We start from the raw sequence: 21328 nt of genomic DNA, 5'->3' as shown, positions 1-21328 counted from the left end.
TCTATGCTCCACCCAAACTTTGTGCTCATGCTTCTCCCCCTTCCCCACATGCACACATGCATTCTCTTCACATGAAACAAAATCTTCCACAAATACAACATCTTCTGAAACGAAGATACGTTTTGTTTGTGAATGGTATAACCTATAACCTTTGCTTTCAGGATTGTAACCAACAAAAATTGCATTTGTTAGCCTTATCAACCAATTTCCTACGCTGCTTTTGTGGCAGCAAAGCATAAGCTAAACACCCAAAGCACGCATGTGATCAATAGATGGCTTCTTATCATGGCATGTTTCATAAGGAGTCTTGAACTTCAAAGATTTAGTAAAACACCTATTAATTAAGTACATAGGTAGCCACAAGCAAAGAAAAATGTGGTAAAGCTGACTCTTGACCATACATCATGCCATCTTCGTAAATAGTGACTCTTCCTCTCAGCACCACCATTTTGCTGAGGTGTATACGGTGGAGAGGGGGAATAGGAAACACACTCAAAACAAACATTCATGCCTCTCTATATCCTAGGGTATCCAAAGCACCCCTATCCTCTCATAAATACCTTAAAAACACATGATTCCACTAGCAAACAAATGGTTGCAAATAACTCAACACACACACACGCTTGTAGGAAGAACAACTTGCCACACACCCATATGCACACTCCAATCTTTGCTTTCCCTTGCACACAACATCTCTCTCTCTCTCTCTCTCTCTCTCTCTCTCTCTCTCTCTCTCTCTCTCTCTCTCTCTCTCTCTCTCTCTCTCTCCACAACACCAAGGATCGAGGGGCAAACGTGCACACACAACCAACTTAACCACGCAAATGAGTAGTAGAGAGGAAGGGAATGGGGGGACGATACAAGAGAAAAACGGCTTTCAATGAGGGACTTGCTTGCTTGCTTCCACTACAGGGCATTACAAAGAGCTCTCCTTCTTAGTTCTCCTTGTACAAGATCGGGGGAAAAACTCATATACATAGTTACAAAAAGGCCCCTTATATGAGGTGTTTCTACATTTTTAGTAAGTTCTCTTGTATCAGGCACATGTCCCACTTCTTTAGAAACCTTGCATGGTGATTTTTCTTTATAGAGCCGTGCCCCTTGTCGACTCTCTCTCTCTCTCTCTCAACCTCTCTCATGGGATCCCACCCCTACCCCATGAGCACTAGCGAGGTCGCTAGTGGGGGGGGGGGGGGGGGGGGGGGGGTTCCTCTTGCTTATCAAAAGGGGAGGTCCTTATACCCCCTATGTGTGAATCAACATGAATCAATCACCACCACTACGCAACCACCGCCTTCAAGACCCACCGCACAACCAGCAAATGCTGCTGCGCGCGTCAATGTCGCCCAATGTAGCACCCCACCAACAAGGAGGAGGTATCCATAGCTCTCTCTCTCTCTCTCTCTCTCTCTCTCTCTCTCTCTCTCCCTCAAATACTTCAATACTAGTCATGTCATAAAACATAATATCTAACTTTACCAAATGATTTTCTCATATTAAAGTGATCATTTAATAGGGGAAGATAAAAGGGGAACAAGAGTTAGGATATAGATATGTGCTTCTAGACCTATCTCAACAGGGGACCAAAAGGAGAAACAATTGCATCTCAATAGGGGTCCAAAAGGAGACGGTCTATCAAAGAGCAATGTGCAATAAGTGCTTCTAGATTTACCTCAGCAAGGGACCAAGAGGAGAGATGGTTACATCTCAACAGGGGTCCAAAAGGAGGTAGTCTATCATAGGTCAACGTGCATCTAATGGAGCTTAAAAGACCTTAGGGCTAGCTTCATTAAAGACCTCCAAAAGTTAGTGTTAAAAAGTCCTTCGACCTTACGCAAGCTAAGCCTAACCTCGAGGTGGGAATCCTACAAGCATGAGGTGCTAAGATGCTTAGAGTGGTTGTGGGAACCTTGCCCAAAGCTTGAGGTGATTTTTATGCTTAAATGACTAAGGTTTTTGAAATGTTGAATTGAAAGATAAATTCTAGAGAGGCATGAACGTTTCCATGCTTGATTGAACGGCTTGAAGTATTTAATTCAAACCAAATGACTCAAGAAGTATAAAAGACACATGCTTGATTGACTAAGTGCTTAAAGTATTCAAATCAAACCAAGTGACTTAAGAAGCATAAAAGACACATGTTCGAAAAATTCTACACGTGTGGCCCTCATGATCTGCTTGAATTCTATTGGATAGTTTTTAAAAGGGGTCTAATGAGAATTTAGATGCATAAAAATAAATAATAAAGTTCTTTCTCTCAAAGAGGAAAAAGAGGACACATGTCCCAAATGATATAATTAAATATTACTAGAGAGAGAAAGAGAGAGAGACAGGTGGACCAAGCATGAGAGGGGGGGTATACTCTCCTATACACACACACACACACACACACATTCTCTCATTGTGTGGAGTGCAAAGTGAAAGAGCTCCATCTCCTTCTCAAAGCTTATTGAGAAGTGGAGAGCCTACACCAACACCCTTGGCTATGGAATGTAAATCCAACCAAGAGCCATGCTTCAATGCTTAAGCTTGCCATCTTCTTCATCTTCATTACTACGCTATTATGCTATGCTAAGCAAGAAGAGTGATGATAATTGAGGAACAATTTATTTTTTCCTATAGATGATTCTTCTTCCTCTTTTCTACCCTCATTCCTCGCTAGCTCTCTCCACCTTCGAAGGCCTTGGGATTGAGGCTTGGGATAGTTAATGCTTTTTGCAAAGTTTATGTTATGCTTGTGATGCATGAATCTTTCCATCTTCATAGCATCACCAAGGTTACAAGGAACACAAAGATTGTATTTTACCAAGTCTCTCTTGATGGGAGAATCTATAATACAAATGCCTTTTGGAGGGGGGACCGGCTCCAAGTAAATCCGATCCTCAACTATTGTCATGTTCTCTAATACTCTCTCTCTCTCTCTCTCTCTCTCTCTCTCTCTCTCTCTCTCTCTCGCAAAAGTATCTCTCTCTCTTGCAAAAGTATTGGTCATGCTAAGTTAATTAAGTACTACGTTTATGTTGCCACTATCCAATTCAGTTCACCCTCTATGTTCTCAAAGTAATTTCACAAAAATGCTCACTCTAATCCTCTCAATTCCGCTATTCTCAAAGTTCATAGTCCATTTCCATTATAAGTCATCTCCCTATATCGCAATATATATACTCCAGTCTAGGACCTCTAGCACCCGCATGTGGGCTTTGTTTGAAATAGGGTTGCAGGGTCACACACACAACTTGGAGAAGACGAAGAAGCTCAAGGCACACAACAAAGAGTATTATAATTTAGTAAGTTAGCCCTAGAATGATGGGAGTATATACATGCATGGGGGAAAAAACTTCTTAGTGAGGGAAAAAATACCCCATCGATCCTAAGTGTGTTCATACACATTACCACCACATATATATGTGGTGACAAATCCCCCCTTGGAGTGATGCCGTGAATGAGATCTGGCACATTGAGTATAGGGACGTGCCATGCCCTGAGGACATGATCAGCCCACAAAGGGGAGTAATCCCAAGCTTTGCAGAAAGCTTCGAACTTCTCACGAGACAATGCCTTTGTGAAAAGATCTACAAAGTTGTCTCATGTTGGCACATAGTTGTCTCATGTTGGCACATAAGCCAAGATGATCTCTCTTTATGAGAGTCTCTCTCTGACACACTGGTAATGTACCTTAATGTACTTTGTGCAAGTATGGAAAACTGGGTTCCTCACAACTGCCATTGCGCTTTGACTATCAATGCAGATGATGTTGGCAGTTTTCCGTCCAACACCCAAATCAGCCATAAGGCATCTAATCCATACACACTCAATTGTAGCTGTGAAGACTACCCTGTACTCAGCCTCACAACTAGAAGTGGCCACAATAGGTTGCTTCTTGCTCAACCATGATATGCATGAATTGTCAAGCATGAAACAAAAACCTCTCGTAAACACTTGTGTGTCATAACAACCAGCCCAATTCGTGTCCAAAAAAGCATGTAAATCTGGCGGTAAAGCTTGACTCTTGACCATACATCATGCCATCTCGGCAAGAGAGCTGTTTTTCATTTCAGCAACACCATTTTATTGAGGTGTATACGGTATTGTACATTGGTGTTTTATCCCACGAATAGCCAGAAATGCATTAAACTCAATAGACATATACTTTTCCCCTTATTTGAACGGAGGGTGTCCATAGTACATTTCATAGTCAAAAATTGCTTGAAGCACACAAAAACCCTAGAGTTAGCTTTAAGAGGATACACCCATGCGTGCTTGGAGTAATCATCAATGAAAGTCCTGAAGTAAAGGTGATTGCCCAAGGACGGGAGTTTGCATAGGTCCACAAACATCACTATGCACAAGTTGCAAACTCCATGTATCCCTAATCGAACCATCCTTTGAGAACTATGAATGTTGCATCTTACCTAGAATATAGCCTTCACAAACAGGCTTCACAGGTGCTTCAAGAGGCACAAAGAAGCAACCATATAAGATTTTTGCAAAGACAACAAACTGGTAAAACTCAGATGCCCGAAACGTGCATGCCAAAGTTTTGCATCTGAAACAACCTTTGAATACACAACTGCATTTGCAAACTTTTGCCCACACTTGTCATACAAAGTGAGCTTAAACAGCCTATGGCACAAAATGCTAGATGCAACAATTTCATCACCAAAACCGAGATCATAAATTGTACATCTGTCATCCACAACAAGACCAAGCCTAGCAAATGCAGATACAGACAAAAGGTTATTTTTTATCTCAAATACATAAAGTGCATCAACAAGTGTGAAAGAAGTGTCATTTGTAGCAGTCCAGCACGATCTTTTCAACTCCCTTGATCGGATAAGAGGCATTGTTGGCACAATTGATTGTATTCGCATGAGGGACAACCTCAAGAGAGGTAAACAAGTCACGATGAGAAGTAATGTGCTTTGTGGCGCCACCACACATGAGCATCTATAGTAACTCACATACATGCATCATGGATAGAAGGACTATGAGTGCACTCTGCACTAAAAGCCCATTTTGCATCAACATCAACATCACAATCTCCTCTCACAAAAGACTCAACAATAACTGCACTTGTAGTGGAACCAACCTCTTTCTTCTTAACCTCTTCTGCTTTCAATTTCGGACACTGCTTGATCAAGTGATCATTAGCTTTGCAATAATGGCAAATGCATCTTCTTTTTGCCCTTTTCATCAAAATTTCCAGATGAGGTGTTGCTAATAGAAGCATTGGAAACATGTGATTTTCCACTCACCAAAGAACCATGAGAAGTGCCTACATTGCTGTTTACCACCTTTTCTTTGAGCAACAATAAATGCCTATTCAATTGCATGGTGTTTAGCCTTGTTTTTTCTAGAAAGTGACTCTTGCAATAGCAATGTGCATAATGCATCAAACTTGACAACATCAGAATTGCCTTGGGTCATAAGTCTCCAAGTCTCTTGCCCGACGGTCCTAAGTGTGTTCACACACATCACTACCACATATGTATGGTAATAGGCTTAAGATTATAAACCAACCTCTGTTTATGCATAAATGACCCACGTTTATATGAGTATTTCAAAGAAATTACTAAGTCTCCAAATTTTGGAAAATTTTGCTAGAGTTTTTCCTATTCTTTGATAGGTTTTTATTAAAAAAACCATATGTCAAATCATCCAAAATGACCTCACAACAATGAGGACTTTTTGTTATTATTTTCTTATCTTAAAAAGAAAAACCCTAAAATCTCATAATGGACTTAATCCATCCAATCATTATAGATGCTCATAATTTAAAGTTTGGGGTTGATCCAACCAGGCACATTACTACTCATTAGCATATAGTATTGTTTTCTTTAACACATAAGCTTGTTGTCATAAGATCCTATCACATTCTAGCTATGTTTTGTTTCAAATATGTTTTCATTAAACAACTCTTGCTTGTTTAACCATGACATGCTCTTACATGCATCAATCTATCTTTTTGGAAACTATCTAGGTGTAAAGCCACCATTTTTATTTAACCAACTCGACCTTTTTATGGGATTTTTAAGTAAAAAATTACATGCATAACCGACCCATGCTTCTATGAATGCTTGTTGACCGCTGGGTCAACAACACAACATAACTCAAGTTTCGTACCAAAGTCTTATCTTTTGCGAGTTATGAAATGCTGCGGATTATGGCTATAAACGTCATTTGTAATGAGTAGTTATTCTAGTTTCAGAAGCCGGGGTGCAATGGCACTTCCAGATTGTAAATACAAAGCCATTTGACCCTTTCAGCCCCATTTTTGGTTAAACCTAAGGTAGCCTTAGTATATAAGGTACCTAGGTCATTTTGTAAAAAAGACTTTTAATCATAATCAAACTTTAGCGCTACCGTCTACTGTGTGTGAGAGAGAAAGAGAGTGAGCGTGAGCTTCATCCTCTCGCTACGCCCGGCTAGCTCAACGCATTGGAGATCCGACTGCACCATTGTTGTAGGCTCGAGGAGAGCTACGCGCCAATGCCAAGCATTCCACGCGAGACAAAGCGCACACGCCGACGCATCTACGAGCTATTTGTGGCCATAAGTGTATCAAACGATGTCTGTTTTCTACGTGCTAGTAGTCTATAGAATCGTGGCGACATAAGCTACGCATAGGTATTCATAAATTTCAGTTTCGGACACTTTCAGAATTCTGCTATGTCATCCTACGTGTTTTCCACAGATGGGTTTTGAGTGAGGATTTTGAGTGTAGAAGCTTAGGGACAGGTGTATCCTAGTGAGGGGATGGTGTTCCTTAAGTTTCGTAGGAATCTGGCATGATTAGGTGAGTTACCTTTCGTATGTGTGTATGTGGCTAGGTGGTGTAGTTGAGAGCAGTGAGGTTCTTGATTGTGGTTTAGTTGGCCTTCCAGAGTGTTGTATGTGTAGGATGGTCTCAGCCTGACAAGCTTAAGAGATTTCCTCCGTGTGCCTATCGTGTCATCTGTGTCCTCGATTGACATTATGTTGATCTAGGTAGTGTTTGCATGCACTTCATGGGTGTGTGAGTCACTCTCCCGTCCAACATTGGCGCCGTTGCCGGGGACACAAGGACCTAAGTAGGTTTCCTACTAACACTCGTGTGATGGTTGCTTGATTTAGTTTCGGCTAAAGAAAGCATTTTTCTTAAGTGGATCCGGAAGAGGATATTCCGTGATCAAGTGGATAGCCAGGAAGCGTGTGTCTTACCGAGGGTCTGCGACTAGATAGGTTTAGTTAGGATCTGTGGATTAGAGTAGTTGTTGGTGGTCGAGTAATTTGTGAGGTGATAAAAGCGTTTACTAGTCCGTGTGTGACAGTGAAGCGTTTTTCTACTCATAGATGCAAAACCCCATATGATTTGTAGAATAGCTTTAGGTAAGTGATCCGATTCTGATCTAGAGCTATTCATCATTGAATTATTTGCTAAAGTGCTTGATTGCATTTGAAATCACGGAAAAGTGTGCTTTTGAGGGTAAAAATGCATTAAACAATCTTTTGTGGATATTTTTGTATGACTGACTAATGTTGTGCATATAAAACAGCATATGCAAGGGTTCTGTGAAGAAAACTTGCAATTTTGTAAACATAGACATCCTACGCGTAGGATGTCTCAAGAGGGTTCTGGAGACCAAATTTTGAAATTTTGAGTGCACCAGTGGGTTCAGAGGTAGGTTTTACCCTAGTAACATATTGACTTGAGTGTTTTTCCCTATTTTTGTTGACCAAAAGCCAAAAGGTGGAGTCAGAAAATGCAAAATTTCAGAAAAGGCTTAAATTGAGTGATTTTTGCATGTTTTTGCAATTGTGAAGCATACTTGCACTAGCTGAGAGCATAAGGAAGCATCAGGGACACTTCAGTCTCAAAAAATCAGTAGTAGACATCCTACGCGTAGGATGTCTACAGGGTGATCTGGTGGAAATTTTGAAAATCTGAGGTTACCAGTGTGTTTAGAAGGTAGGTTTTACCCTATTTTCACCTGAAAAGTGGAAATTTGACCAAATTTTGACAGATCAAAGCCAAAAGACGAGAATTGCCAGACATCCTACCTAAATTGTGTCCAAGGCATAATTTTTGAAACCAAGCCATAGGATGACTCCAAAGGCATGTTCTAAATGTTGTATTGAGTGCATGTGATCAATTTCATCTCATTTGGGTCATTGAAAGGAAGATTGAACAGACTTTAGCACTTTTGACTGAAAAAGGCAAGAATAGCTAAAAATTGGGACTTTTGAAATCCAAACCAAAATCTAAGCATACCACTGTGTTACTGACATCAAGGGGAAGCTGTGGGACAAGTCTGGGGTCAAACAGGACAAAAAGACATCCTACGCGTAGTATGTCTTCTGTGTGATTTTGGACTTTAAACAAAATTTTGAGCATACCACTGTGATCAGCACCTTAAGGAGAGTCTGTAGTTCAAATTTGGGTTCATTCTAAGCAAAAAGACATCCTACGCGTAGGATGTCTCCTGCATGATTTTGAGACCAAAATTCTACTTTGACCATACCATGCTGTCGTATAGCCTTAGGCAAGGCTCCTAGTCAAATTTGGTCCAATTTGGAGTTGATTTGACTTAGGAATTCATCAGAACAGACATCAGGCTTTTGGAACAGATTCTTGATCATTTGACCAACCTATAGGTGTCAGAATCAAAAAGTAAAAATAGCTGTGAGTTAAGCACATCAAGGGGAAGCTACAGTGCAAGTTTGAGATGAAACAGAGCAAAAAGACATCCTACGCGTAGGATGTCTCAAGCTTGATTTAGGACTCCAAACCAACCTATGAGCACACCACTGTGATCAGCACATCAAGGAGAAGCTGGGGTGAAAATTTCAAGTCATTCTGAGCAAAAAGACATCCTACGCGTAGGATGTCTCAAGGCCATTTGTAGGTCCAATTGAAATTCTGAGCATACCATTGTGTTGCTGGACTCAAGGGGAGTCTCTGGACCAAATTTGTTTAAATTCTGAGCATATAGACATCCCACTACGCGTGGGATGTCTCCAGGCCAGATTTAGGGTCCAACTGTACTTTTGACCATACAGGAGTGTTCACAGTGTCACAGAGATCCCAAATATTTTTTCAAAATTGAATTTGGACTCATTTTGACCACTCCAAACTGCATTTCACTGTTTTGGCCATAACTTTCACAAACGGTATCGGATCGGAAAAGTTTTTATATCAAAACGTAGCCTGAGAGCGGCTCTACAAATCATAGAGCAAAACATCGTTTAAGGCCTCAAAATTCATCCGGAAGTCAGGGGTGTCTAGAAGCGACAATTTGCGAGAAATGTGATGAAACGGTTGCGGTTTTGGACATAGTTTCGACTTTTTCCTAACCAAAGCACTTGAACACAGTGGACTAAGTCTACTTGAACCAAGAAAAAGCTCTTAAGCCTAGAAATCATGTCTACCCTAGATTCAAACGTAGCTTACACAAGCTTGGAGATCCCGACAATAGAGGAATATCCTCCCACAATGGATCTTCCAAACTTGCAATTGATAAAGACCCATCTTGTTGAGAGAGTTTGGATGATTGGCCATGAGAGTGAAGGACTATATAGATACATTGACGACAATGAGGTCAATCTTTATAGGTGCTCAGATCCATACCTAGAAGAGATAAGGGATTACAAGCTCTTATATGTCTACACATACGGAGTCGACTGTCAATGGAGATCTATAGTTGTCGACAAGTATGGACGAGAATACAGAGTTGCAGAAAGCACAAATCCACACACTGTTCTAGAAAGAGGAGGATATTTGGTCAATGAAGGACCACAAATGCCTCCACCAAACACGAGAATACCTTTAGAAATTCCAAGAAGAGAGCCACCAGGATTCCCTTCAAGAGCGATAACGAGAGAAGGATTGGGAGAGTCTTTGGTTAGACTTGTAGACAATCGACGAGTTAGACCATCCCAAGTCCAGAAATGGGTAAACGGAAAATACTCTGGAGATAAAGATCCGAGAGATCACGTAGCGGCTTTCAAAAGAGTGATTAGAGCAAAGGAAGTTTCAGATTTTGCGACACAGTTTGCGGGATTTGGATTGACTCTAGAAGATGATGTAGCTACTTGGTTTGACTCGGTGGAAAAATGGGATTTTGAGACCCTAGAGGAGCTGTTTGAGGAGTTTATTGAAGAATTCTCGCCAAAAGTCATTGCTCACAACACGGTCTCGCAAATCCATAGATTCAAACAGAAAGAGAATGAATCAGTACGCAAAGCATCATTACGGCTCAAGAGATATATTAAGCTCTGTCCGAGAGAGGAATTACCTACGCAAGCACGACTGATGCTGATCTTTATCCAGGGAATGAGACTTGCGGGCCTTCAGAAGGATCTGCATATGATAAGGAGGATGACGCTAAACGAGTTGATCAAAGAAGTTCTTTATCTAGTGGATAACTGTGAGGCATACAAAAAAAAGGACTTAAAGAGTCAAGGAGATGACACATCCTCTCAGCACAATGTTTCACAGATAAGTGATTCCATTGCCAAGCCAACGGCACCTATTGATCAAGAAAAGCTTATCGACGACTTGGTCAAGAGGTTGATTCCTCTTGTAAGGTTTGATTCGAGAGAGCCGAAGTGGTGTGAAATTGAGAGAAAATGGACGAACCATACGGGGGAAGAGTGCTATTATAGCATGGAAAATGCTAGAGAGAGGTATGTACAACCTGTTCCAGAAGCACCTACTCCACCTAGATACATTACGGGGAATGCGCCAGGACCAGTAAGAGTTTTAAGGCCACAGCTTGTCTTAGGACAACAACCTCCCCTGCCAGGTGCTAGAATGCCGGTAGACATGAGATACATGCCAATGATGAAAGCATCAAATAAACCAATGCCAGTACCAGCTACAATGTGGAATAGCAACCAAAGTGAGTACTACCCTTCGGAGCAACAAAATGTGAGAGAAAAACAGGGAGTGGTGAGGCCGGTACAACCTCCACCTCCTGGGTTTCAGTCGAAAGAAAGAAGGTATGAAATGGACGAAAGGACATTGCGATTCATTGCAAATAACGGCTTATCTAGGTCAAAGCTTGCTTATAGCCAAGAGGAAATGCTAAAAGAATCTCCTCAACCACAGACAGATTGTCACAAAAGTCGTGACAACCACTTGGTCAAACAATGTCCTCATACAGAGATCACTGAAGTAAATGCCTATTGTCTTGAGTGTGGCATCACTCACTTGATCCCCGATTGCCCGAAAAAACCAAACCAAATCAGGAAAATCACGACAAATGTATCAGGGATTGTTCAGCTACCTAGTAGCTCAGAAAATGAAAATGTTGTACCAGTTCAAGTAGTTACGAGAGCACAAGCTCAAAAGAAAGCTGATGAGAATCCAGAGACAAAGAACACGGAAAGTGACACGAGTCCAAAGACAGATGATGGACCAAAGAAAGACGCACCTAGTCAGAAAACAAAGAGCAAACGAAATAGTTGGAAATCTAGAAAGACTAGGATGAAAGCTCGCAAGGAACGAGAGCAAAAATCCCTAGCTGAGAAGCTTACCGAAGCTGAGGAGAAGATAAAACAACATGAGGAAAAGGAGGCACCTTCTCTTACACAGATGGCTAAACCTCTAGAAGAACCATCCACGGATGAGAAATCGAGAAGTGCTAGTTCAAGAGGATCTGTGTTGGCAGAGAAGGTTAATGAGACATTAGATGCCCTCTTGAAAGCCTATGATGCGAGGCTCAAAAAAAACCAAACCCAAGAACAAAGGTGGATGACATATCCCTATGCGGCATTAGGAAAAGCAAAGATTGGAAATGTCCATAAAAAATTCTTCAAACACCCCTTCTTTACTAGAACCACCAGTTGCAAAACCTGAGGATGTGAGCCGTGTCATGCCTAAACAATGTAATCCACCAAACCAGGAACTAAAAGAGCAAATTCTAGTTATGAGCACAGACCAAACCTCAAAGACGCAGCATTAGAACCAAGGATAGTAATGAATACACACGGATAACTCTCTTCTGAGGGATTTCACCAAGCTATACCTGCGGATTGTAAAGAGATAGATGGTCTTGACGAATTGTGGAAACAAGTCAGAGAGGCCAATGAAACCGATGACCTAAGAAGACGAGTAGACAATACTGGTGATGAACGAGGAGTGTTTCTACCACCATAGAGGAATTTGAGACTGGATCTCAAATGAATCTAGATGTGCAATCGTGTTGGGGCGACAAGAATCTGTACAATCTATGGATAGTCAACCCCATTCGCTAAGAACACTACCGTCCTACATGGGAGAGTACGAGACCAAGTCAGATGTGGGTTGCAGTCCCATCACAGAGGACTGTCTCCCAACAAGGCCATCGATTCAAAGGGGCTAGTAGATATTCTATCTACCCAGTCACCTGTACAATAATGTTAGCCGAGTTGCTTTAGAATAAGACCAAACATGTGGGCTAATGTGGGTAAATGTCTAGAGAAATTTGGTGTACAAACCCAATGACTCAAATCGAGGAAGGCATCAAAGAGCTTGAAATGCCTCAACTAAATACTAGGCCAGTGCCATTAAACAAGGTAGGCGAGTATTCGAGGGAGAAGATGGAAACACCACCCTTCTGTGGAGTTCAATGGTGTAAAAACCACGGCAATCCTTGACAGTGGAGCTGGTGTGTCCATTGCAACCAAAGAGGTTTGGACAAAATGGGGGAAAACCTGCCTTGATATCACACGAATGACCCTGCAGCTTGTAGACGGACACAAGGAAAAGCCCCTAAGGACTGCTAGAAAAATTACTTGTTACTTCTTGTGGCATTGAATATGACACACTTTTGCTGTTGTTGACTTTGGCAAGATGAAACAACTATGACATCATTCTGGGAAGACCATTCATGCGACAATTGAAAATGGTCCAAGATTGGGGTTATGACCATATATACCTGAGACATATGGAAACCATAACAAAGGTAAACTTTGAGGGAATAGCTATAGGGATGGTGATGTGACGAGAACACCGATTGAGGAGTTTGATTCCGCCACAGTAGCAGGATCAGAACTTCCAGCTTGGTTAGGTAAGCCTAAAGAACTGTGGATGTGTGGAGCTTCACAATGTGGTAGCTTGAAACGTGAGGAATGTATCCTAGAGCGGGCTATAGAGGATATGGACTATATCCCAAAACCATTTCCTGAAGAAGAGTTAGAGCCTTTTGGATGGGAACACATCTTGGCTGCTCTAGACGTGTGCGTCGTGGAGGATGCTCCCACAACAAAGTTTTGTGATGAAAATGGCTATGATGTCGTTCCTTATTTTGCAGTGAGTGTAATCCAGGAAAACGAAGAGAACCATACATCAACAAGCTCTCGAAATAAGGATCAAACAAAGAAATGTGGAGAATCAAAAGATGAAGAAGACGACGAGTTCTATGACTCTGTAGAACACTTCGAGCTTCGAGAAGATCAACGACCCAAGAATCAATGTCATTGCTACACGAATAAAGTGCATCAAAAGTGGATTCCAAAGTCCTCAATGAAGACACAACCACCACAAGCATCCTCATACAGGGCTCCTAATAAGGATGCAAAGACTCGGCTAGGAGGAATACGACCAGAGCAACGAGCTAACAATGCTCTAATCAATGGGCTAGAAAAGTCCTCCAAGAAACTACCACCCACGAGCAAACAGGCAGTAAATTTCCACTACCAGCCAAAAAATCAAGGGAAAGTACAAGAAGTCAACCTTGCTGAGGATAGTAGCGATAGTGATGAATCTTACGACATCCCCTATCATCAACTCAGACCATCACTATCACCAACCCCTTCAACAACAACCATGACAGGTCAAAAGAATAGGACAACAAGTCAAAGCCAAAAAGCTTGACAAATCTGGATACCAAAAAGCCAGATCAGCCAAAAACAGATATGGATCAAGAAGACAAAGATCTCTAATGACAAATCACAAGATCCAACACCAAAACAAAAAAAAGGAAAGCGTGCACGAATGGGTAAGAATATCACAAAGTCGCAAGCTTTCACAAGTGAGGTTTGGGCTCCAAAAAAGTTGATTCAAGCACAAAAAAGTCAAGAATTCATTTGGATTCCAAAACAACCACAATATCAACTTTCAAAGCCTGAATCCCGTCACCAACCAAGCGTACAAGGGATGAAGCAAAGACCACTGTCGACTCACACAACAAAAAGGTGGATCCCAAAGAAGTCTCTTCAAACACAAACGAAGCATTCGCAAGTATGGGTTCCCAAACGAGCGTCAGCAACAAAACAACCAATAATCGCAAAGAAATGGGTCCCAAAGAAGATCAACAAAACTGCTGTCAGTGCATCGCCGCTTGAATTCTTACAATTCTTCCTACGATTACAGTACAATTAGAAGAGAGCAAGTCGCTTCAATCAAGCAATGATATAGGAGCTTCAGAGACCATTACATTGCTTAGAATAGGAAGCCTCACCAACAAATGCCAATAAGCAAATTGCTTATACCCACATCTTGCACAACATAAATCTTTTCCATGCATTGACTGTGTATGCATAATAGGGCTACATTACAAGGCCTGCATAGGCACAACTTTTTGCCCAAGCACAACACATACCCTTTGCGATACCCTGTCGTAAAGGATGACTCCAAATAGGAAGGGGGGAGGCATTCTGAATGCGGACCTAACATTATGACTATTAGAGGGCAATGTTTTGTGAGATGCATGGAATTTTTGCGTTTTATTGTGATATTTATTTTTTATTTTTTTTTAACGAAATTTAGAGTATATGCCCTCATAGTAGTGCTACAGAGAGTATATGGACAAAATCCATATATGAGCCGCTAGGGACATGTGTATAGTGTATATAGCATTTAGATTTCTATTTGAATTATTTTTCTTTTGTTTAGTTGTTTTAAGATTTTCTTTGTTTATTATTAAGAAAAAAAATAAAAAATCCATAATCCACGTGAAGAAAAGACTGACGAGAGGCCTGAGCACTACAAAGAGAAGAAGGTACAGGAAAACGATGAAACTTCACGAAGTATGTCTCAACAGCCACTACAATAGCCGAAGAACTTGTCACAAAGCAGTGTCAACATGCAACCGACAAGTCATACAAGTCAGAGTCGAGTAGCTATGCCACAAAATGAGTGAGGTGTTAGTCCCAAAGCTTCAAGTAATATTCTCTATGGTCTAAGCGTCTTAGCTATTCTAGGTACTGCTCAAGCTGGAAGAGTTGAGCATATTTACGTTGTGTCGCTCATGCTGGTATAGGTGAGCAAAAGAGTCGAAGTCTAAGTACTTAAATCTGGTGAAGTGAAGGAGAAGGTCTAAAAGACACTCACGTACTGAGCACAGTGAGATACGAGTGGAGAAACTTCTACATCGAAAACCCTTCTTGGAAAGGTGGAAGCTATTGAGACATCTTTTGATGTCACATGTGCTACATTTATTCCTCGAAACACCCATCATCTCCTTCTTTCACATTGCATGCTTTTGTTGACAAATTTCTCATATGCATATAGAGTGTCCCATAATTGGCACTTGCATCAGGCACTCTTTCCGTGTTTCACCCAAGCACACACCTTTCATGAACATGTACTTCACGTTCAACTGCTCAACTCCAATAAGAGCGTATACCAAAGGAATTTTTTTCCCACCGGTTTTTTTCCCTTTGGTCATCCAGGTTTTAGACCCTAATCTATAGACACCTATCACCATCCTCTTGTACATATTCCTTCTACATCAACAATAAGGAAATGCTACTCAAATCAATTGACAAATGAATTGGAGCACCAATTTCAGATCATAGCATACTTCTCCTCAATGGCGAGTCGAAGAATGGCCTACAATGACAAAGTTGCAGACAACACTAACAACATGATTGCACAGGAACAAAGAAGTCCCCAATGAAGAAGAGCAGACATAAAAGAAATCGGAGGATCTCAAAAGATGAATGGTTACGATGATAGACGTCCGCTCTAATGGATCATAGTTCTTGTTGTGGTTCGACAAAGATACAAGCAGTGCAACAGATGAAGCCAAAACAACAGCAAAGTGTTGACCGTTGGGTCAACATCACAACATAAATCATACAAAGTTGTCATTGGCTCACAAGATCAGAAAGCCAATCACTCAATTCTACAGATTGTAGAAGTTGTTTCTAAGAATCACAAATACTCCGAATTCACAGATTTGTTGGAGCAAGTGATGGATGGAGCTTTCTCTATCCATGATGATAAGAGTCAAGTTAAACAACATTGGGTTCTTTTGAATTTAGATCTGGCAGTAGACCTATAATGACAGAAACAGATGTTGCAGCTCGGAGCGTGGATGTGAAAGACATAAAGTTCGTCATCAATTATGATTTTCCTGAATCATGTGAAGACTATGTACATCGGATTGGACAAACAAGACAAGCTATTGCAAAGGCTATAGCCTATACTTTCTTTCCAACAACAAAACGACAGCAAAGACCACATCGCCATCGACAATCAGGTCATGTCGGGGACGACATGAACGCGAAAGGGGGGAATGTTGACCGCTAGGTCAACAACACAACATAACTCAAGTTTCGTACCAAAGTCTTATCTTTTGCGAGTTATGAAATGCTGCGGATTGTGGCTATAAACGTCATTTGTAATGAGTAGTTATTCTAGTTTCAGAAGCCGGGGTGCAATGGCACTTATAGATTGTAAATACAAAGCCATTTGACCCTTTCAACCCCATTTTTGGTTAAACCTAAGGTAGCCTTAGTATATAAGGTACCTAGGTCATTTTGTAAAAAAGACTTTTAATCATAATTAAACTTTAGCGCTGCCGTCTACTGTGTGTGAGAGAGAAAGAGAGTGAGCGCGAGCTTCATCCTCTCGCTACGCCCGACTCGCTCAACGCATTGGAGATCCGACTGCACCATTGCTGTAGGCTCGAGGAGAGCTACGCGACAATGCCAAGCATTCCACACGAGACAAAACGCACACGCCGACGCATCTACGAGCTATTTGTGGCCGTAAGTGTATCAAACGATGTCTGTTTTCTTCGTGCTAGTAGTCTATAGAATCGTGGCGACATAAGCTACGCATAGGTATTCATAAATTTCAGTTTCGGACACTTTCAGAATTCTGCTCTGTCATCCTACTCATTTTCCGCAGATGGGTTTTGAGTGAGGATTTTGAGTGTAGAAGCTTAGGGACAGGTGTATCCTAGTGAGGGGATGGTGTTCCTTAAGTTTCGTAGGAATCTGGCATGATTAGGTGAGTTACCTTTCGTATGTTTGTATGTGGCTAGGTGGTGTAGTTAAGAGCAGTGAGGTTCTTGATTGTGGTTTAGTTGGCCTTCTAGAGTGTTGTATGTGTAGGATGGTCTCAGCCTGACAAGCTTAAGAGATTTCCTCCGTGTGCCTATCGTGTCATCTGTGTCCTCGATTGACATTATGTTGATCTAGGTAGTGTTTGCATGCACTTCATGGGTGTGTGAGTCGCTCTCCCGTCCAACAATGCTTCAGAAAGAGTTTCCTAAATCCTCATATTTTTTGAAAATTTTGATAGAATGTCCTCTGTTTTTTTTTTAATCTTCCCAAAACTATAATGATAAATCACCAATGGCGACCTCACCACGAGGAGTTTTATAAATCTTTTCTCAAAAAAACATAAACCCACATATATTGTCATATGAACTTAAAATTAGCATGGAACATTGCTGAACGACAACATATAGTATTGTTTTTGTACCAAATAAGTTCCCAACTATTAAATTATATCAAAGTTCAATAATGTATACGTTTTTTTGTGTGTTTACATTAAACAACATGTCCTGTTGAACGCTATGCCCGCCCATGCATTTAGTACATCATTCATCAATATCAAACACTTTTTGTAGGTACATATCGCTACTAGTAGATTAACTATCACAAAAAAACTCTTCTCAGTAGACCTTGAAAGAGTGTCTACTTGGATTTGTGAAGCTCTACCATGGTGGAGATGTCGCTTTTTGACATTATTCGCAACTATGTCGAGTGCTACCCAGAGGGTACTTGGTCCAAGTTTGATCACCAGATTCTGTTTGTGAGTTTGAGAAGGTGTAGGGTTGGTATTATTCACTTTTCGTGATGGTGTAGTGTTCTTACACCTTGTGTGTATGTGTGTAGTGTGATGCACTAGGTAGAGAATCTTAAATCAGTAGGACTAAGGATTGGTTGAAAACCTATGCAAAAATCATAGTGTTTGGTGTGAGAATAGCAAGTGTAGGAGGATTGAAAAGCGTAGCTCAGAGTGTGCACATAGCGAGTGATGAGATTTGGGTGCAAGCTATCGCATGCAGCAGATGATAACACTGCGACAAGGTGAGGAAACATAGAGCACATGTGATTTTTTTATAGTGTTTTGATATCTAAAGGTGGGTTGTGGTGATTTAAAGGTGGTAACCATGTGTGTTAGATGACTAAGCTTGCTAAAAGGAGCTTGAGACAGCATCGCTGAGAGAGAGAGAGAGAGAGAGAGAGAGAGAGAGAGAGAGAGAGAGAGAGAGAGATGAAATGAAATGATATATTAACATCTTCAAAAGGCCAAAGTGACCTATGAGACAAAAGAGTCTACAAATGGTGAATCTAATACAATGTCTGTGTAAAACACTAAAAATTTTGAAAACTGAAACTGAATTGAGCTAAAGTGAAATGGAACGGAATGAAATGAAATGAATTAAAAGGTTGAGATGTTGGAATCAAGATCCTGTCCTATGATATCCAACATCGGTCTTTGGCAGAGCTCATCAATGTCCTCTTCAATGAGTACTTTGACTAGGCGTCTCCCATGTCGTGCTAGAATAGTCTGGACCCTCTGATGCAGCTTCCATCGATGTCTCGATGACCCTCGCAATCGTGGGCGCCTATATCTCCCAAGATCACTGGCCTTGTCAGTCAGTGTACCTCTGGTACAGGTGGACTCTGAAGTCTACTGTGTTGCCTGCTCATCTGAATGTTGCACATGTAGTCTAAAAAAATTAGTGATCTCCCTCTGTGAGTGTCTCCTACTGTTTGGTCTCCTCGAGAGGCTCTCCCTATGTCTGTGCAACTCCAATAAAATAGCCCAAGGGATCTTTGATCTTGATATCTCATAACTTTGGCTAGTAGTCCAAAACCCTCTCTGAATAGGTAGTGGAAACGGTCTCGTATCTCATAGTAGACTAGGCAGTGACAGATGTGATGTAGCTCTGTCTCTGGCTCTATATGGCATAACTGACAAATCTTGGCCTCTGTTGGTACTCCTCTAAATGTACCAGTCTCAATCTCTAATTGATGTGACGATGTGCACATTTGTTCAATAGCACAAGGTAATCCATGGGATAGATGAGTGTCCGTGTAGGCAGGTTTGGTCTCAAAACCATTCTCTGTAAGCTCAAGGAGATGCTCTCTGTAGAAAGCCATCTTCGTGCCAAGCACACACATAGGCTGTATCCATGTCCTCCTAGTGTCTAACTGAATCAAGTCCTATCTTACGAGCTGAGTGATCTTGGAATGTGTGAGAGACAAGGAGGGTGCGTCCAACGAATATTGGAAAGGGGGTAGTCTATCCATGTCAAAACCATGTAGCTTGAACGGGGGGGGAGAGAGAGAGAGAGAGAGAGAGAGAGAGAGAGAGAGAGAGAGAGAGAGAGAGAGAGAGAGAAAGAAAGAGAGAGAGAGATCATACAGCCCTGCTTCTCCTCCATCGATTCTCTTCCTCCTCCATGCCTTCTTCTTCCTCCTCTCCCCTCCCCTTTCTAAGCTTTGATACCAATCTAAGACCAGAGGGGACTAGACCAAGCAACTCTCCACCCAACATCACTATATATAGACTCATAGCCTACTAAAATATAGCACCCCTTGACCGCATATCCGTCCTAGCCCTTGGCATGCCTTGTCTTACCCTAGGCATGACAGAGAGAGAACGAGTTAGATAGATAGATAGATAGATAGATAGAGAGAGAGAGAGAGAGGGAGAGAAAAAAAAGATCGCTCTAAAAACTCTTTTTGGAACGAGCTTTGAGAGTGATATTTTTTTTATAGATTTGGTTAGTTGAATGATATTTGAAAAAAGCTCACGCCAAAGCTCGCTCTAACCCTCAACTTAGTTGAAGGGGATATTATTTTTACAGCATCATCCACAATCTAACTTACACAAAATAACAACAAACCCATGCTCTCCATCTTATTTACACCACATTTTTAAGTCGTAAGTTCACAATGGACAGCTTTGTTCTTAATTTTTTTTAAAGAGGGAAATCAACCACGGTTCACAATTTTTTTCCCCATTTTCTTACATACACCACTGCATTTGGCTCAACTTCGATTCAATGCAAACATAGCTTACAAGCTAGTTGCCTTGATTGTTTTATTGTGTAGATGAAAATGCTTCAAAAAGTGGTAGTAATGTAGTTTTTACCTCATGATATAACTTGCTCTTAAGGCTTCACAATATCTCTCCTCGAAGCTTTTGCCAAAAGCTCCATGACCTCGCAACACAAATGGCATTTGGCATTAACAAATGTGTGGGACAGAAAATTTACATATCATACTTTTTAAATATGGGGGGAGATGCATTTTGTGCATTGGGATGCTTGTGCCCATCAAAGAAAAAGAAAACGAGCACACATACAAATGGAGTATGTATGGTGTGGAGTTGGCATTGATCTCCACATTTATAATAATGCGCTAGGAAATGTACCTTTCTCCCCCACTGTAATCCCGTCTAGTGTTGAGACTTATACTTCTCCTCTAGTGTTGGAGGGCCTATTCCCTTTAAATATACAACTTTTAATTCTATAGAAATTGAGTGTTACCTTAGGACTATATTGTTTGGGTGGAGTATATGTTGTCCTTCATTTCCAGAGGAAGACCCGGCACTCCAACGCCTTAACCAATAAGATCCATGCATTGTGGTCAATAAATCAAACCCATCCACGAGAAATCTCTCTCTCTGTGTGTGTGTGTGTGTGTGTGTGTGTGTGTGTGTGTGTGTCTTTCTAACCTTCAAGAACACCTAATCCAAGATCTACTAATATATACCACAACCTTACTTATCTTCAAGTGTACTACGGCTCAAAGATCTTCACCTAATGAGAAAAACTCCTTTTACATAACTTGCATGAGTAATATAAATTGTATATATAATATATACGTTTGCAAACACATACTTAGTGATAGAAATAGGCCTTTCTTGCTCCATGAAAATATATACAATGTGGATAAATTGATAACATAAGTATGAAATCATGTACAAGGCAGGGGTATTGAACTCATAATCTCCTCCTAGCCTTTTGCCAATATATCGGCAACCTCAAGCCGATTTTGACACCATGGCCAAGTTTGGAGATTTATAGGAATCTATATAAATGGGCCCATG

The sequence above is a fragment of the Adiantum capillus-veneris genome, chromosome 18, assembly GCF_014529385.1.
Source record: "Adiantum capillus-veneris isolate H3 chromosome 18, ASM1452938v2, whole genome shotgun sequence".
Lineage (NCBI taxonomy): Eukaryota > Viridiplantae > Streptophyta > Polypodiopsida > Polypodiales > Pteridaceae > Adiantum > Adiantum capillus-veneris.
The sequence above is the reverse complement of the archived record's forward strand: the minus strand, read 5'-3'. Positions refer to the sequence as shown.